We start from the raw sequence: 18537 nt of genomic DNA on the forward strand, positions 1-18537 counted from the left end.
AATCATAAAAAATAATTTATCAAGACCAGTAAAATAATTGATATATCATGAAATAAGGAAAAACCAGACCTTCCTAAGTGCTTTAAAATATATATATATATTTAAATATATAGAAGCAAGCATGGAAATTAAGGATCCAGGCTAGGTTCTAAGGATCTCCAGCAATAATCATCAATAAAATGCAAAGAACAACCATTTATCTTTTAAAAATTAAGTTAGGGCTTCCCTGGTGGCGCAGTGGTTGGGAGTCCGCCTGCCGATGCAGGGGACACGGGTTCGTGCCCCAGTCCGGGAAGATCCCACATGCCGCGGAGCGACTGGGCCCGTGAGCCATGGCCGCTGAGCCTGCGCGTCCAGAGCCTGTGCTCCGCAACGGGAGAGGCCGCGGCAGTGAGAGGCCCGCGTACCGCAAAAAAACAAAAACAAAAACAAAAACAAAAAAAAACAAAAAAAGTTAAGTTAAACTATTAGAACAAACACTAGTTACAGACATGACTGAAGATTTGAAAAAATAAGCTGTGACACAGAACACTACTGTTTAAAGAACAAGCTATCTAATCAAAAGGTCACATTATCCATCTAGCAACTTCAGCTATTGATTCAAATTTAGCTTCACACTGACTCACACATTCCTGACCTGCATTTTTAATACTCTATTCTCTTTGACCTTTAATTACTGATATACAAGGGGAAAGCTTCTCTAGAAAATGCTTAGTAAAAGCAATTTCATTTCATTTCAGTTTGGTCTTTGAACATGAGTCAAATATATCAGTACAAAACTAAATGATCAGCCTGCTTCATCAGCATGAAATGAACATTCCCCATGAGAGAGAAATCAGTCCTAAAATTCCGTAAAAGTACCTGCAGTACCTCAATCCTCACTATGGAAACAAATTTAAAGTTACTATAACATACCTGTAGGTTTATAGAATAAGAATTAGTCATAATTCCACTTCTTATAAAAAGAATACGCTGTTACCATCTTTCTCCACCTCTAGGTTCCAATAACTGGTCACTAGATAACATATTCACATTTGAGATCAGAAGACTTCTTGGGCTCTAAAGATATTTATAGATCTATCTATGTAATGCTGGTTCTAAATTAAATATTATAAAATTATTTCCATTTATAGTCATGATAAATTGAAGCGACAAAGTTAATAGGTCACAATACACTCAGTGCAAGAACAAAAGAGTCATTAAATTTCCAAAGTATGTTTCAACGTACTGATTTAGGACATAGCTAAAAAAATGTCAACTTTAAGCATTCATTTGGTATTTAGATTTTTTTCAAAAAGGCCCTTTCTGAAACTCAACAGGTTACAGAAAGAGTATTTAATTTGGAGGCTTCTGAATTTTCTGTTAACCCCTCAGCAAACACTTATGTTACGACTGTGTCCATAAACATCTGAGGCGACAAGATTTGTAGTACACCCCACATCACATTCCCCTCCTGGTTCCATTCCTAGACATTTATATATATATATATAAAATATATATATATATTTTTACATCTTTATTAGCCATTTATATTAAACAATATGTGAAACTCCCAATTAGACTGGCTTTGACCTACAAAAGGGCAAATTCATCAGGTTCAACTGAATAGCTTAATGACCTGGGCAAGTAGCATAACATCTGTCCTCTTGTGTCTTCATCTCTAAAGCTAAATTGCTGACTTACCAGATCATCACTGAGATTTCTTCAGGTCATAAAAATGCACATGTGTGATCCTGAAAAAATCAGAGAAGATGAAGACAGCAACCCAAGGAGCTGACAGGCTACTCTCGGGAGGTAAAACAGATACCAAAAACAAACAAACAAATAAACCGAAATACCTATTTAGGATCTATTCAGAGAGTGAAGAGCCCCAGAGTGGTTTTTTAAAGATTGCTTAGAGAATTTGTGGTCAGAATTTTTGGTGAAGTAAAGGAGACGAGAAAAGTTTTGAAACTTATCTCACTCTAAGGAGGCAATTTCGGTTAAGATAAATAAAGTCACATCACAATGATCTCTATTTCGGTTGTCTGCTCTGGGACGTGTCCAGGATCATTTTTCAAAGCTGGGCCATCTGGTTACCACATGCCTTTGTAAATAGCTGAGATTCTCAGGAACACTTACATAACCAAGACCAACACCACAAAACACACTTTTCCCAGGTGTGCCTAAAGGATCTGTTTACCTAATAGATCCAAAACTAGAATACAGTCGCCGAAGACTTATCTTTCTACCATCTTTCCCAAAAACTGATAATACTTTATTCTACCAGAACAACTGTGTCACCCCACCCCATTTCTGTTTCCATTTTCCTTTTCTTGTGACCAACCCAAGATGTCTGTAACATCTTTAGTTTCTGCTAATTGCAAATTCTTACAGCAAGCTCCTGAGGCCTCTAAGAGAGGCCAACCATTTCTACCTGCTGACCTTTCATCTGCTGAAAACAGACTCAACACAGTTTCCTCAGTAAGATAAAGAAGTAGATAAATGATCTGCTAATGGGCTTGTCTTCAAGGGGGACGGGGAAAGGAACATGACTTCAATGATACTTAACAGAAAAATGAGTGCAAGAAGTAGTGTGCTTGAGACACTCACAAGTGAGAACTATTTCAATATTCACATCTTTTTTCTTTCCCTCCTCCCTCACTTTTTTTTTTTTTTTGCATTTCCAAGTTTAGGAAAGTTTATCACTGATAAAATTCTACAAGCACACATTTGCTTAGGACACCTGGTCCCAATAAATAGGAACCTCACCTAATTTACTCCAGTGCCTTCCACCACAACTGTGAGGATTCTGTATGTAAGCCATGGCCTGAAGAACTGGGGAACATAATGAAGTGTTCTGAGCGTGGTACGTTGTATTGCTCATGAGGTAATTTACTTTTAAAACTGCTCAGTAGAGAACAGTGCAGTGAATATCTATATGTGTCTTAGTTAACTTTAATTCACACACCAGAGGTGGTTACTTAGAAGAATCAGGAACTCACACCTCAGAGGTAGCTTTCAGGCACTGCAGATATTGTTACTGAAATGGACTGGTGAAGGCATATTAACTAAAGACATAAGTGCTGTTTGATACACGTGTTGGTGTACAAGGACGTATAAGAATCAGCAAGTTGGGCGGCAGAACTGCTTCGGAGAACGGTTCAAGATGTGACTCATTACCATTCCATCACTTGACATGAAAGACAAACCTGGAGTAAACAGCCTCAACTGTCGAGTAGTCTGGTTCTGCCTTCAGAGTATCACTGTATAAAAATGATTTGCCATTTTAACGCTGAAAGCATGGAAGTACAATCATTTAGGAAAGTACAAAGGTAAACGCTAAAAATTATATTATTGACTGAAATCAGAGGGTAGAAGAAAGAAAGAGGAAGGAAGGGAAACTTGCTATCTTTACATTACTTAGAGTAGAAAAATAGTAAATGATGTATAAAGAAACAAAAGGTTAAATGTATTGTGTAAAGGTAACCCTTAAAACAAACACAGGCGTCTTCTAAGACAGAGTATGCACAAAAAGCAAAGCACACAGACCACTTAGTGAGAGATTTTTTCTGAACATAGCTATTAAAATAGAAAATGCAAACTTACTTGAGAGAACAATAATACTCATTAACAAATGCACATGGAGTCAACATTAATAAACACATCCTTAACCAAACCCTCTAAAGTACACACTAATCTATTCACGCATAACAAGAACTCCAAAAGTATGGCTTAATACCATACTTTATATATATATATTTACAGCTCTGTAGGTACACCTGGCTCCACTGGGAGGTTCCTGGGGTCCTTCACTCAGTTGTAGTCAAATTGTGGCTGGAGCTGAAGTCATCTGAGGGCTCAGATAGGGAAGGTTTCTCCCCATCATGACCTGCCTCTCACCTGGAAGGATGGAACACTAGGGGCTGGTCAGGCATCTCTTTCTCTCTGAGGAGCCTCTCCACAAGCTTAGCTTGGGATTCCTCACACCATGGCAGTCTCAGAACAGTCTTATGTGGCTGCTGGCTTCCCCAGAATGAGTGCTCTAAGGGACCCAGGTGACAAGTGTAGGCTTCTTTCGACCTGGCACCGGAAGTCAGGCAGCATCACTTCCACCACATCCTACCAGAAACAAACAAGCCCCAGGGCCAGCCCAGAATCCTTAAGAATCAACGGGAAGGGACAACATAAAGGGATGCATACCAGGGGGCATGGTTCATTGAAAGGCAGGGCCATATTTCATGAAGACACCTGCTAGTAACAGCCACACGTATAACTCAATGTGTTTCAGAAAAAGGCAGAACATAACAGTATGGTCAAGATGCCAGATGTATACCAAAAAAAAAGAGCTGAACTTGCCATTTGAAGAGTATACAGAGTAGAACTTGGCAAAATGACATTAAAACAAAGTAGGACACTTTAAAATACTAAAAATTGTGGTTCTTAGGAAATACATAGTAGCTGTAAATATTAATGCAGCAAATAAGTAACTTTCCTAAAACAGAAATTACACGAATCGAAAATGCATGACGAGTCAGAGATTCATCATTCCCAGTCCATGAAAGAGCAGCTATATACTTTTGAAGACCTCATTAACATGATTAAGAAGGTACATCTCATTGAAAGACATCAAACTTGGCAAGCTGAAAATGGAAAACACCGTCTTTTCAGTTGCCTATGGGGGCAGACACAAAAAAATGACCATATATTAGGCTGTAAGTAAGAGCTTAATTTTTTTTTTTTTTTTGCGGTACGCGGGCCTCTCACTGTTGTGGCCTCTCCTGTTGTGGAGCGCAGGCTCCGGATGCGCAGGCCCAGCGGCCATGACTCACGGGCCCAGCCGCTCCGCGGCATGTGGGATCCTCCCGGACCGGGGCACGAACCCGTATCCCCTGCATCGGCAGGCGGACTCTCAACCACTGCGCCACCAGGGAAGCCCCTTAATTTATTTTTTAAAATAGAAACAGTACAGGAAACATTCTATAATCAAAATATAAACAAAATCAGAATGAAAAACATAAATGGGTTTGGGGTCTAAAAATTTTAAAACAACTTTTAACTCTTTAGTCACACAGGAAATTCAGAATGGAAATGAAGAATCTCTAGAAAACAAGGATAGTAAAACCACTATTTTTAAGACCCTCTGGGATGCACTTAAAGTAACGTTAGAAGAAAATGTGTAGTCTTAAATATTTATTCTTAAGAAAGAATGAAAACAAATAATTTAAACACGATGTTCAAACACTTGGAAAGAAAATAATGAAAGAAACCAAAGGAAATCATAAGGAATCCATAAAGAAGTAAATGAGTTGCCAACACAAAACAATACAACTAATAAACTAATTTCAGAGTTTTTTTGAAAAACACTTTTAAAAGACAAACTCATTTTTAAAAAATATTTATTTATTTGGCCACGCCAGGTCTTTGTTGCAGCGTGCGGGATCTTCTTCGCCACACATGGGATCTTCGTTGCAACCTTCAGGATCTTCAGGTGCGGCATGCAGGATCTTTAGTTGAGGGGCATGTGGGATCTGGTTCCCTGACCAGGGATCCAGCCCGAGCCCCCTGCATTGGGAGTGTGGAGTCCCAGCCACTGGACCACCAGGGAAGTCCCAGACAAACTCATTTTTAAAGAAGAATATATAGGGACTTCCCTGGTGGCACAGTGGTTAAGAATTCACCTGCCAATGCAGGGGACACGGGTTCGATCCATGATCTGGGAAGATTCCACATGCTGCAGAGCAACTAGGCCTGTGTGCCACAACTACTGAGCCTGCACTCTAGAGCCCGCGAGCCACAACTACTGAAACCCTCATGCCTAGAGCCTGTGCTCCGCAACTACTGAGCCCATGCGCCACAACTACTGAAGCCTGTGCGCCTAGAGCCCATGCTCCGCAACAAGAGAAGCCACCACAACGAGAAGCCCGCGCACCACAACCAAGAGTAGCCCCCGCTCGCCACAACAAAGAGAAAGCCCGCGCACAGCAACAAAGACCCAACGCAGCCAAATAAATAAATAAAGGAGAATATATAAAACTAAAGAGAGAATAATAATGATGATCAGAGATTCAACCTGGAGAAAATGAATAATTTCTAGGAAAACACAGAATATCAAAATTAACAAGATAGAAAATCAGATCATTTAAATGGAAGTAATAGAGAAAACAGAGCAATTCACCAAATAATAATAACAACAACAGGCAGAGAGTTCCACAGACAAATTCTGCCAAACCTTAAAGAAAAGATAAATCCAAAGTTATCTGAATTGTTCTTGGGCACAGAAAAAGAAGGAAAAATTCTTTTAATGAAGTGAATATAACATTTATTCCAAAATCTACAATATTGCAATAGTAAATACTGTAAAGTGTAAATATTATCATTGTAAATGCCATAAATTGTAAATAAATTATAATTGTAAATTGTAAATATTAATGCAAAAATTCCAGTGAAGTATTAGCACCAGAATCCCACAGCAGTTTAATGAAATAATGCAACACGATCAAGCATAGTTTCTCTCAGAAATAAAAGGATAGTTAAACATTAGCTCAATACGAAGTCTATATTTCCTCATATTATGGATCTAAGTAGAAAAATTAAATGATCATCTCTACAGATACTGAAAAGGGCATATTTCAAAATTCAAGCATCATTCTTTATCAAAAGAACTCAATTAAGTAGTAACAGAGGAACATCCTTTAAGTTGATAAAATATAATAAACTTAGGCTAAGTATTAATGGCAATGAAAAAGAAGCATCTGCCCCGTCACCTCTACAATATAATATTTTAATAGAGGTATTAGCCAATTAAATTATATAAGAGAAAAATACTAAATATAAAGTTAAAGAGCAAAGGTGAAATCGTCTGTATTTGCAAATGTGACTGTATACCAGGAAAAGGTATGGAAACAAACCAAAAATATCTACAACAAACTAAAGAGAACACTGTAACGTAACAGGATCACAAAATCAATAGTCAGAAATCAATAGCTCTGATATATGTTCTTTAAAAAGCTTAGAAAAACTACTGACTGAAATGCTTATACAATAGCAGTGAAAGGTAAAATATCTAACAACACACAAGAAATGTGAACACCTGTTAGAAGGAAACTTAAAAAAAAACTCCATTAACATAAAAGACATAAAAGAGGTCTGCATAGATGGAAATACACATGGTGCTCTTGGTGAAGAAGACTCAACACTGTAAAGATGTCAGCCCACCCTATGTTTTAACAAATGCAACATTCCAGCAAAAACACCAACTTTGGCGGGGGCGGGAGGACAGAGTGGTGAGAGTCATTAGAAAGCTGATTCTGATGGTTATGTGCAAAATAAACAGAATCGTAGGAAAACTTTAATCCGGAAAAGCAAACAGAGGCCAGGCCCTATTCATTTAATTAACCAGGCCAGGTTAATTAAAATATATCATGAAGCCATAGATGGCTTATGAAGAGACTGATTAATGGAGTTAAATAGAAAGTCCAGACATAGACACAATACCTAAGGAGATTTAATACATGATAATGGTGGCATCTTGAATTACTAGAGAAAAATGAACTCCTTGATAAATAATGTTGAGACAAGGGTTAACCATGAGGTATTGGATCTATACTTCACACCACACAATAGGATGAATTCCAAATAGATCAAACATTTAAGTCTACAGTTATTAAACCATCAAAGTGCTAGAAGAAAACACAACTAAATATCTTCATAAACTGGGAACAGAGGAGGTCTTTTTACTCGGATATAAAATCAGTAAGACATAAAAGAAAATAAAACGTTATTGACCTGACCTATATAAAAGTAAAACTCCTCTTTATGACAACTGCCCCCTTTTTTTCTCTCCATTTGCTTATAACGCCAAAATTGAAATGCACAGATTTCTAGTGAGCCCAACTTTTAACCACTCTGTGAAAGGACCAGGTAATGGGGTACTTCCTGTTGCCTTTGCCCTTTCTTTTTACATGGAGTTGTTATGGCATTAGTGAGGTTATGTACTTAATCATTACTTTTTTAGTTCCCTTTTGGAAGGGCTTCATGAAATATCCAAATTGGTTTTGCCCTATTAATCTCTGTTTCCCAGAGTTCCTGTCTCCAAACAGATCTTCTGTTTTGTTTCTACCTCCACTCTCAAACCTTCAAAACTATGAAATGATGAGTCACGTAATTTCTCTGCCTTTTGTTCTGCCACCAGGACCTTGCATGTCAAGGGACTATCCCTTCACGAGGTGGAGAACAGCTCTTCCATTAAGACACATCCTTGGTTATGAAGGCACTACATTTGCCTTTTCTGTTCCCTCTATAAATCTCTCAGACTTGTCCCCATGGTCAGATGTCTCTTTCCAGTTAGGAAGACGGACAGTGCTTGGAGTCACGACCACGCTGGTGTTGACTGCTCATCCCATCATAAAGTGCAGACACACCTCCAGGGCCTCTCTCCTGATGCCCACTGGCTTTCCAGTTGGGAAAATCTGGCCGATGCCTACACGCTGCTCTGAATTTAATCAGACCTCTGCATAAATAGCTGCCCCATTCATAGCGTTGTAACAGCCATCCCATGAGGCCTTGATTTCAGAGAGTCATTGTTTTTCCAAGATTGTATAGTTTGCCTAAAGCCCCTGGAATCTGAGCTGAAACCCCACAAGTTGCAATTAATCAATCCTTTCCAACCTGGAAGACACCATCCACCTACTGGGAGATGCAAATACCTACACTTCAAAAGTGGATTCATGTAAGACTGGGGCACCAAAGGCACACTGCTCTGCAGCCATCTGTAACTAATCTAGATTCCAGATACAATTCTTCTTTCCCCAAGGTATTTTTTAAATGGTGTGAAGGGCACCCCCATATTAAGAACAGACATCCACAGGCCAAAGAATCCTCGAGAAGCAGCTCCTGTTTGCTGCAGGGCAAATGAGGGTCTGTTCACTTTACCATTTTTCCCCCTTAATTCCTTTTACAATTTGCATTGCCTCAGAGCTCCAAATTATATCCTAATATATCTTAATTATGAGTTCCTTTTTATTTTCTTCTGTGTTAAGACTCCATCCTCTAGTTTTTCAGTCCCTGAATAATACGTTTTATCTTCCCGTAAATTTTCTTTTAACGAGGGTATCATCAATATAATGGGGTACGTACAGATCTAAGAGCGACCTCCACATGTCCTGTATCTTGTCCACCTGAGTTACGTGCAATTATTATCTTTAGGCATAACCCTGACCCAGGTGAGCAAAGGTATATTGTGCCCACTTGTAAAATGAAGGCAGTCTGACTCTGAGACATCTTACCAATTGGACTGCGTTGCTGCCATGTATACGTCAGCAAAGTTATTTATTTAGAAATGTGGAATGTCAAAAAGTTTTCCCTTTCTATTGCTTTCTTTAATAACAGATAATCTATTACAAGTCTCCATAACCCTCTGGCTTTTCCAATCATGAACTGCATGATTGTAGAGTCTTATAAATGACGCCTGTCTCCTCCAAGCCTTCAATGATTTGCAGATCTGCAAATCTCTATTGCTAGCTCTAGCTATTAACTATGTACTTAGCACTGGGTAGTTTGACAGACTGTCCCTTAGCCTTATTCATGATTACAAGTGTATTGAATTTGTTTTCACCCAATCCCAAAGGGAAAAAAAACCTCCATTTGGAGTTTGTATTTAAGTATAGTGGATCAGAGTGTTGTAAAAGAGGCTCGTGTTGTTAATGGTTTAAACAAGATAACAGTTGACTTTTGTCCTGCACTAATTCCAGACTGGCACAGTGGCCCTGCTGCATAAAGTCAGCAGGGATTGAGGTCCCCTCTACTGTGTCTTTCCGTCATGATGTAAAAGGTAGATGGGAAACTGAGGCAGCAGCTTTTCTACATCAAGATCTTTGTTTTCACATGCATGAACCACCCATGCTCTGTGTAGCCAAGGAGACCAGGGAAGCTGGGTTCTTGGGGGAGCTGCTGAGCTTCCAGAGAAAATGCAAGATCTCTTCTACTTATAGATCTTGTCCCACATCATCTTAAAAACTAACCATCCAATAAAAATTAACAACAAACAAAGAAGCAACCGTACTCCAATAAAAATTAAAACAAACAAAAAACTAACCAGCCTACTAATACACACGACAGCTTGGATAATTCTCAAGCGAACCGTCTGAATGAACAATACTTGGGTGGGGGGGAGCCAGTCTCAAACGGCCCTGTACTCTATGATGCCATTTAAATGACATTCCACAAATGACAAAATCATAGACATGGAAAACAGATTAGTGGTTGCCAGGGATGGGTGTGGCTATTAAAGCCTAGCGTGAGGGGCCCTCATGCTGACGGAAGAGTTCCGTGTCTTGATCGTGGTGGTGGTAACAAGAATCTGCACGTGCGATAAAATACACACACGCGCCAGTGCATGGAAACTGGTGAAACCTGAATACGCTCTGCGGATTGTACCAACGTCAATTTCCTAGTGTTTACATGACACTATGGTTGTTACAGAAGATACTACCACTGGGGAAACCAGGTGAAGCTTACATGGGACTTCCTGTACATTTTTTCTTTTTTGCAATTTCTTTTGAATCTGTAATTATTTTTAACATAAAAATACTTTAAAATCTAAGTAAATATTAGATTAAACCAGACTGTGTCTCATGAGCATAATTGCCAGTTTGAACCCCTAACCACCCCTGTGCCAACGAGAAGGCAGACTCCTTTCTTTTAAAGTCACAGGCCGGGTTTTCACATCGTGTCCACATCTGGCCCACTGGCCAAAGCTTAGCTACGGGACCTCAACAAGCTGCCCGGCTGAGTGGGAAATGTAGTCTTCATTCTGGGAGCCTATGTACCCACTGAAAAATCAGAGGTTTTAGTATTAAGAAAAATAGCATTCCTGAGTAATTTACGGGACAACTAGCTGTCCCTACTGCACTAATTATCTAAATGTTGCCATTTCAAATTCTCTGAAAACCCAGCTATTTGCCATTTTTGACTTGGTTTTGACAGCAAATGTAAGCTACATTGTCAAAATAGCTGATATCTAACCTCTTCAGCCCCCTTAAGCATGTCTGGGTTTCCCAGAAGATTACTAACATGCTGATTTCCTCTTCTGAAGTTCTGAGTCCTCCAGTTCATGTGTGGTTGGTTCTTGTGCTACGTATCACTTTGCTCACGGCACCTAATACTGACCTAAGCCAACCTGGGCGGGCAGAAGTGGCGAGGACCTTTCAGTAAATGCAGGTAGGCTCTGAGGCTCAGAGGTTTACTCTTACCTCTCCTACCTCCTGGTTAACACTTGAAGGCAGGCCTCCCTCCTCCCTGCCCTCTGGGAGGTAGGTATTCCAGGCTGAGCCCATGAACTCATGCTGAAAAGGAAGAGGAAGGAATTCAGCAACTTCTCTTCCACAAAACCGAGCTTTGAGCCTCTCACCAGGTTTTCCTCCACCTTGGAGCAACACATTACATAGTTCTTGTATGTGTCTGAAATTGGTTGGTGAAGAGAGACTAAAAAGGAAAATGATGTGGGAGGGGAAGTATTTGTAAAAAGAAAAAAAAATGGTCCCTTTACAAAAGTAAGGTGAGATTATAAACTTGAAATGGCTCAAGTCAGCGGTTAAACCCTCAAGTGGCCTAGAACTCAGCGAGGTAGAAGCTCAAGCTAGAAACCTCTGGGGGTCTCCTAATGGGGTACCTGAAGATTCAGCCAGACTCAGGATCTCTAACAAAATTTGTACTTTGGTCTATAACTTAAGACGGTGAATATTAGGAACAGTATAATTTGCACAAATTGTTCGGTTACATATTTTGTTACTAGATGTATATGAATATGTATTAGAGGGTTACGCAATGTGTGTGTAATACATTTTATGTGATAAAAACGGCTCCATGGCCAATTAAGTTTAAGACAAGCTGGGGTCAACGTGAAGCAAGGCTACTGGGGATTTTAATATGCTAACATGCAATGGAAATCCTCAGTGAAAAGGAAGGGGCAAAAACACAGAAGGAAGCATTTTCCTAAAACTGTTTCACCATAGAATGCAGTTTCTATGTGCCAATGTGGGCAGTTACATTTTGTTCTGTTTCGTGAGGTGGAACACACTCTGGGAAGAGCTGATAGTCTTATAAATATGAATACTTCATATTTTTTTTACTGGTAGACTCTTTAATCTGAGGGAACTAAAATATAATGTGAGGCCTTGTTATATGAGAAGCAATGGAAGGAAAGAATACATGAAAGTTGTGCTGAAATATTTGCAGGCCTGGGGTATCAAAGACAATAGAGAGGGTTGAAACATTCGGCCAAGGGCAGTGACGGAGAGAAGCGTCTGGTATTTTCCCTCCACCCAGCTCACGTTTGCACAGATACCAGGGGAGTTCAGACAGAGACGGAGTCAGAGCGCAGGGCCTGTCCTCACTGCCACGCCCTCCAGGCCTCAGAGTCCCCAAGTCCAGCCAGCTTGGGGGTTGCACAAGGAGGAAGAGTTTTTACTTCAGTAAGAAATTTAAGTTCAAGATGGACAGCGCTACAGGTAAGAGTCTTTAAGTAATAGGAATTAAATAAGATACCATAAAAGACATCCTCAAGAGATTTCAACATCGAACAGAAAAGAGGGGCTCCAGAGATCCCCAGGACAGCTGTCACTAGAGAAAATAAAAGTCGTTCCACGTTTATTTCTCAGCGCGTGGAGAATCCTCAGTCCTGCCCAGGACCCTTCCTGAACCACTGCCCAGTTAGTCATCAATGCAGGAGCTCTCATTTCTCCTGCTCAGAGAGAAAGCCCAGAGCAAAGGAGGTGAAATCCCAAGGCTGAAAAAATAGTCCTAATGACCAGGGCTGCCAAACAGAGAGCCGACCCATGAAAGGCAGGAACACTGGGACGTCGGGACGCTGGGCCAAGGCTGGAGGCCAATGGCGACCATGGAAGAGAATTCTTCCATTGGGTGGCAGACCAGGTTGAAAACCTCTGAAGTCCTCTCCAACTCAAAGTCTATGAATTCCTCATTCCTCCTGTCTAAACAAAATACTTCAAAGTGCTTTGCTTGCTCTAAGCTAACCTTGCCAACAAAAGCAAACAGTGATGTGAATGGTCCAAAAATTCCCCACAATTGGACGTCTAATGTCAAGCCGTTTTCTTGCTTCAGAATCCTAGCATTTGTGCTTAACTTTTCCTTTCAAGGACAGTCTCCTTCACGCTCCATCTCAGTTGCTCAAGGCAGAGGAGGATGTTTAGGCTTCTTTAGGAAGAGTCATGTGCGCCTGAAACAAAGTCACAAGTGGTGACTCCCATGGGAGGCATCAGAAGTAGACAATGCCAGCCAGTGGGAAGAAAGAGTTTGCTTTTCTTCTGCTGCCCCCTTAGCTTCCTTCAGTAATGCATGGCTGATCATTGAGAAGGTTCTCTCTTCCAAGACTCATCTCTTTTTAAAAGCTGGCACAAAAGGGTCTGTTAGTTTTGCCTTTGCTTTGATACGATTGATTTAGAATCACAAACAAGGCTGCTCCCATCCTCCAGCGCTGTCAGCGGATACAAACTACCTATGGGTGATGTCCCAACACATCAACAGGATTTCCCCACGTTCAAGGCTCTCCTTCACAGCTTTTTTCTTTTTCTCCTTATAAAGATTGGTTTCCTACTCACAACCCTACAAGCATCATCCCGAGCTTTCTAGACCTTAATGCCAGTTATATAATTTTTAATTGACTATGTTCACCCTCATCTACATTTACCCAATCTAGCCTGTCTTCAGTGCATATGTGAAACTACTTCTCACCCTGCCAATTCAGCTCGTAACTTCTTGACGTGACAATTCCATCTTTCTCCCTCTCTGTATCTACCTCCTCTATGCCTTCATTTTCACCACAAGCTTGTATCCCAAGTTGTTTAACATCAGGGTCCCTCAAACCTGTCACTCTTGGCATTTGGAGCCAGATAATTCTTTGTTGTCAGGGTCTATCCTGTGCACTCAAAGTGTGGCAGCATCCCTGGCCTCCCCCTACTAGATGCTAGTAGCCCCTGCCACCTTCCAGCTGTATCTCCTGATACTGTCAAACACCCCTTGGGGAGAGGGGACAAAAATCACACACTACCCCACTGAAACCACCTGCCACATAACAACGGGGAAAAGGTTCCTTGTGTCTGTCCAGTGTACTTTTGGGGAACACGGTCACCTGGGCTGCTGAACAAAGTGCTTCCTCAGACACCAGCTTGGGGCTGCCCTGAGGATGTGACTAGAGGATGAACAATGCCCAGAGAGCATGGATCCTCTCCCTCTAGAGTCACAGTCACCCAGGCAACCCTCTGAGCAGAAAGGATGGCACATGTGCAGGTGATGATACAGGAGAAGTAAGCAGGGCTGAAAGGCAGGGATGGAGTGTGCAGGCCAGGCAGTCAGGGGTGGGGGGACACTCAGGAGGACTGGGCTAAGGCAGGTGCAGGATATCGAAGCATCAAACAGAACCGTCTTGCTAGGGGCCTCCTGAGTCAGAAAGGGGTGGTTCGATGATCCAGGTTTAAGTAGGTTGGATCCACAGTCCCCACGGCCACGAATCACAGGGCAGGAGCTAACCCACAGAAAGCACTGGATCACACCCACGTCCCAAGGCGAGGCTGGCCTTCCTCGGAGCCTTTCTGATGTTGCTGTGGAACATGGCCCAGGCCCAGAGATGAGTCAAAGATGACTTTAAGGAAAATGGGTGTGCGGGTGCTGGGCAGACGGGAGTGGCTCGCCGCACCTCCCCCTCCTTGCCTGTCCCCTGGAGGGCTGCCTCAGAGCACGGCCACACTCCCTGCCTCTGGGAAGTCTCTTACTTGTCCACAAGTCTAGATTCTCCAGCACCTCACACCACCCACTTACCTACTGGAGTCAATTACCCTTCAACCAAGAGACCCTAGGAATCTAAAAGCAGAGGAAACAGAATATTATAGAATTATTATATATAATATATATAATATTTTTATATATAATTATTATTATATAATATATATAAAATATTATATATAATTATTAATATTATAGAATTATTATTATAGAACAGAATATTATACCTCCAAAGGTATTCTCCCACTTGGAGTATTTATTTCCACAACCAAAAACCTAGGATTGACTCATTTAGTAACTCTGCTTTCACATCTAAGTCCAGTAGAACCAATTTGTTTTCTCACTAGTTCCCTCTCCCAGATAAAAATGCAAGGTGCTTTCCAGTAATAAACACTGAGCTAGTGATCCAGGCATCCACGTGGGTGGGCGACACTGACACCATGTTGGGGGTGAGGAAGAGGACAGACAGAGAAGAATTCACACTCCCTGCTTCCACTCACATGAAGTTTCAAGGACACACAACACTAATGGATGGTGAGGAAAATCAGCAGATACACAGCCTGGAGCCGACAGAGAGCCTGGCAGGAGCAGGAGGGCAACGGCAGGTGCTGCACGAAAGATGGACGTCGATCTTGGTATCAGTTACACAGGTGCAGACAGAGGTGAAACACATCATGCTGTATGCTAAAGACGGGCACACGGCATGCGCTTTACTGTTCATAAGTTATCACTTAGTTTAAAAATGTCAAGGTGCTTTCAAACGATGTAAGATACTGCAAGAAAAATAACACAGGAAGCACAAGAAACCTTTTCTGACCCTAGAAAAGGACACAATATGTTTGTCCTACATGTATCAGAAAGCATTACTAATGTTCTCAGGAGAACACCCAGGTACATTTCCCACTCTGTGAGGATGACATTTTTAATTGGGCAAAAAGATTCTTGTGGTCTTGCGTGTAGATGAGGCTCTCAGTAGGTGAAAGGACACAGAGAAAACGAGCGCCAGCGGCACGAGCACCAAGCTGCCGTGCGCGGCTGCACGTGGAAGCAACATCCTATGTCATAAACATCCTAGGAGGTGTCCTGAATCTGGGTCCCTGAGGACCAAGGACACCTGCCTCAGAAACTCACCGGTGGATGGCCTCCTTCTGAGCCCAGCTTCAGAGACTCGTGGTGACACGATTCACAGAGATGGCTGCATTTTAGCCTTCGTTTTGCGACGCAGCCAAGGAAGCTAACTGGCACGTGTGGAGCTGCCTTCTCAAAGTCCACCAGCTGGAACAGGACTGAAGGCACCTGCAGCTCATTAAGACCCCTGAGTAGCGATTCGTTCATTTGCTTAAGGTGAACACAGATTTGAGAAAAGTGAGGGCACATTGGGTCAGCACCTTAGATTGACTGGGAATCCGAACTTACTTGCCGCAGAGAGAGAGAGGAGTCTGTTACTGATGCCAGTCTCTCCTGGCAGGGGCCCAGGTGTCCCTCAGTGTCCGCAGTGAAAGGCCAAACCCGACTTTCCACAGCATCACTGAATAAAGTGTTGCACACATGGGTGGGCCCTGGGTGCATCACAGATACTGGCATGTTCTAAGACAAAAGGGTCCTCACGATACCACAAAAAAGATGTTAAAAAATAAATAATTTTTTAAAAAAACCAGCCTGGGATCTGATCGGTCCGGGCGCTGGTTCTCAGGCTGCGGCAAGCAGCGGCAGCAGCTGGCAGGCTTTTGCACACCAGATCCCCGGGCTCTAACTCCAAGCTCCTGCAGCAGCTGGCAGGCTTCTGCACACCAGATCCCCGGGCTCTAACTCCAAGCTCCTGATTCAGGGGCTCTGGGGGGGCAAGCTCTCAGGTGCTGCCGATGCCGCCTGTCCTAGGAGCATGCTGGGGTGGCTTGTGTCAGGGCTGGTCTGTCACTCAGAGCAGGTTAGACACCACCTTCGTTCAAAGGACCTGCACCCACGTAAAGGTGACGGTCACTACCAGCGAACAGGCTTATCTGCAGGGTTTCCTGGTATCTCCATAACTTCTAGGGCTTGTCACGCTGCCACTGACAGGTGTGAGTAAACTGTATCTGAGTAATTAGATAGGAAGATTACACTAGGGTCTGACATCTGTCTAAAAAACAGCCTAGACAACTAGATTCATCTTTATGTCTATTCTTCTGGAACTCACATTCTAAATTTTATTAATTTCTTTTTTTTTTTAATCTGAAGATCTAGATCTAGGAATACCAATACCTTCACTATTTTGTTCTAGACAGTTTCGGGGTAATAATGTGAACCTCTTCTCAGTCTCCAAGTTGGAAGTGAAACACGGATTCCATGCAACAGAGTATTGTCAGAAGACGACCTTCTCCGGCGAGGCCTCGCGGGCCACACAGGCTCCACCCTGAGCCAGCCGGCAAAGACACAGATGAACAAGCCAGAAAAGTAATAAAAGCATAACACAGAAGTAGTAAGGACACAAGGAAGTTGTTCACCACAAATATTATCTGCATGACACAAGCCTGCTGCCACATTCTAAAATCAGCCAGCAGTGACAGGAGAAAATTTTACATGTCCAGCAAATTCAAAGGAGGGCAAGAAAATGTGTTTCAGCAAAGTCTCACAGCGCCCATCTGAAAAGCATGAGGGTAAAAATGAGAATTTCCTGGAAATTCGGCTGGCAATATATCCCTACATCAACATTTTAAGCCACTGCCTCTCCCAAAGCTTCTTAGGTTATTCACCCTGACTATGTACGTCCAGGGTCCCCTCCATTTCTTTCCAGCTAGCCACAAACATGGACTGTGGAGTCAAAAAGGATCGGGTTTGGCTCATCTGTGCCACTGATTCAGCTGTGTGACCTTGAGCAAATCACCATCCTCTCTGAACTCTGCTTCTATTAAATGGAGATAATAAAACCTATGTCCTAGGAGTCCAGATTAAACCAATTATTCAAACACACGGCATGCATTAAGACTCAAATACAGCTTTGCAAAATTTTATGTTATTGTAGTAAGCACACTCAACATGAGAGCTGCCCTCTTCAATTTTTAAGTGTTCAATACAGTATTGTTAACGATACTAGGTACCAGGTACCACGTTGTAGAGCAGACCTCTAGAACTCACTCACCTTGCCTAGCTGAAACTTAATTCCTGTTGACTAAACCCAGCAATCCCACTACTGGGTTTTCATCCAAATGAATTGAAATCAGATCTCACAGAGATATCAGCACTCCCACGTGCATTACAGTACTATCCACAATAGCCAAGATGTAGAAATAACCTAAATGCCCAGCAACAGATGAATGGATAAAGAAAATTTGACATATTCTGCCTTAAACAAGAAGGAAATACTGCCACATGTGACAACATGGATGAACCTTAAGGACATGATGCTAAGTGAAGTCAGGCAGTCACAGAACGACAAACACTGCATGATTCAAATGTATTCATCAACAGCCCCATTCTGCCTTTACATACTCTCGCTGCCTAAATGGGCTTTCTAAGGTGATCTAAATTCCAAAGAATACAATAAAGCAAACATGCCTCTCTATAAAAATCATTCCTTCACCAAACCTGCCTGGGATTTATTACCCCTCACTGTTCCTATGTGCAATCTTTCTTTGCTTTTCTCCTAACCCCCATTTCTGCCCGACTTTCCTCCTTGCCTCAGAAACTCCCAGGAACGAAGTCCCATTTCTCTCACCAGTGCCAACTACTCTACAAGCCCATGAGAGGCACCAGGTGCCAAGGCCTGCCTCTTCTAGACTG

The sequence above is a fragment of the Aethalodelphis obliquidens genome, unplaced genomic scaffold (genome assembly GCF_003676395.1).
Source record: "Aethalodelphis obliquidens isolate GAN/ISIS:26980383/991018 unplaced genomic scaffold, ASM367639v1 scaffold91, whole genome shotgun sequence".
NCBI classification, from domain to species: domain Eukaryota; kingdom Metazoa; phylum Chordata; class Mammalia; order Artiodactyla; family Delphinidae; genus Aethalodelphis; species Aethalodelphis obliquidens.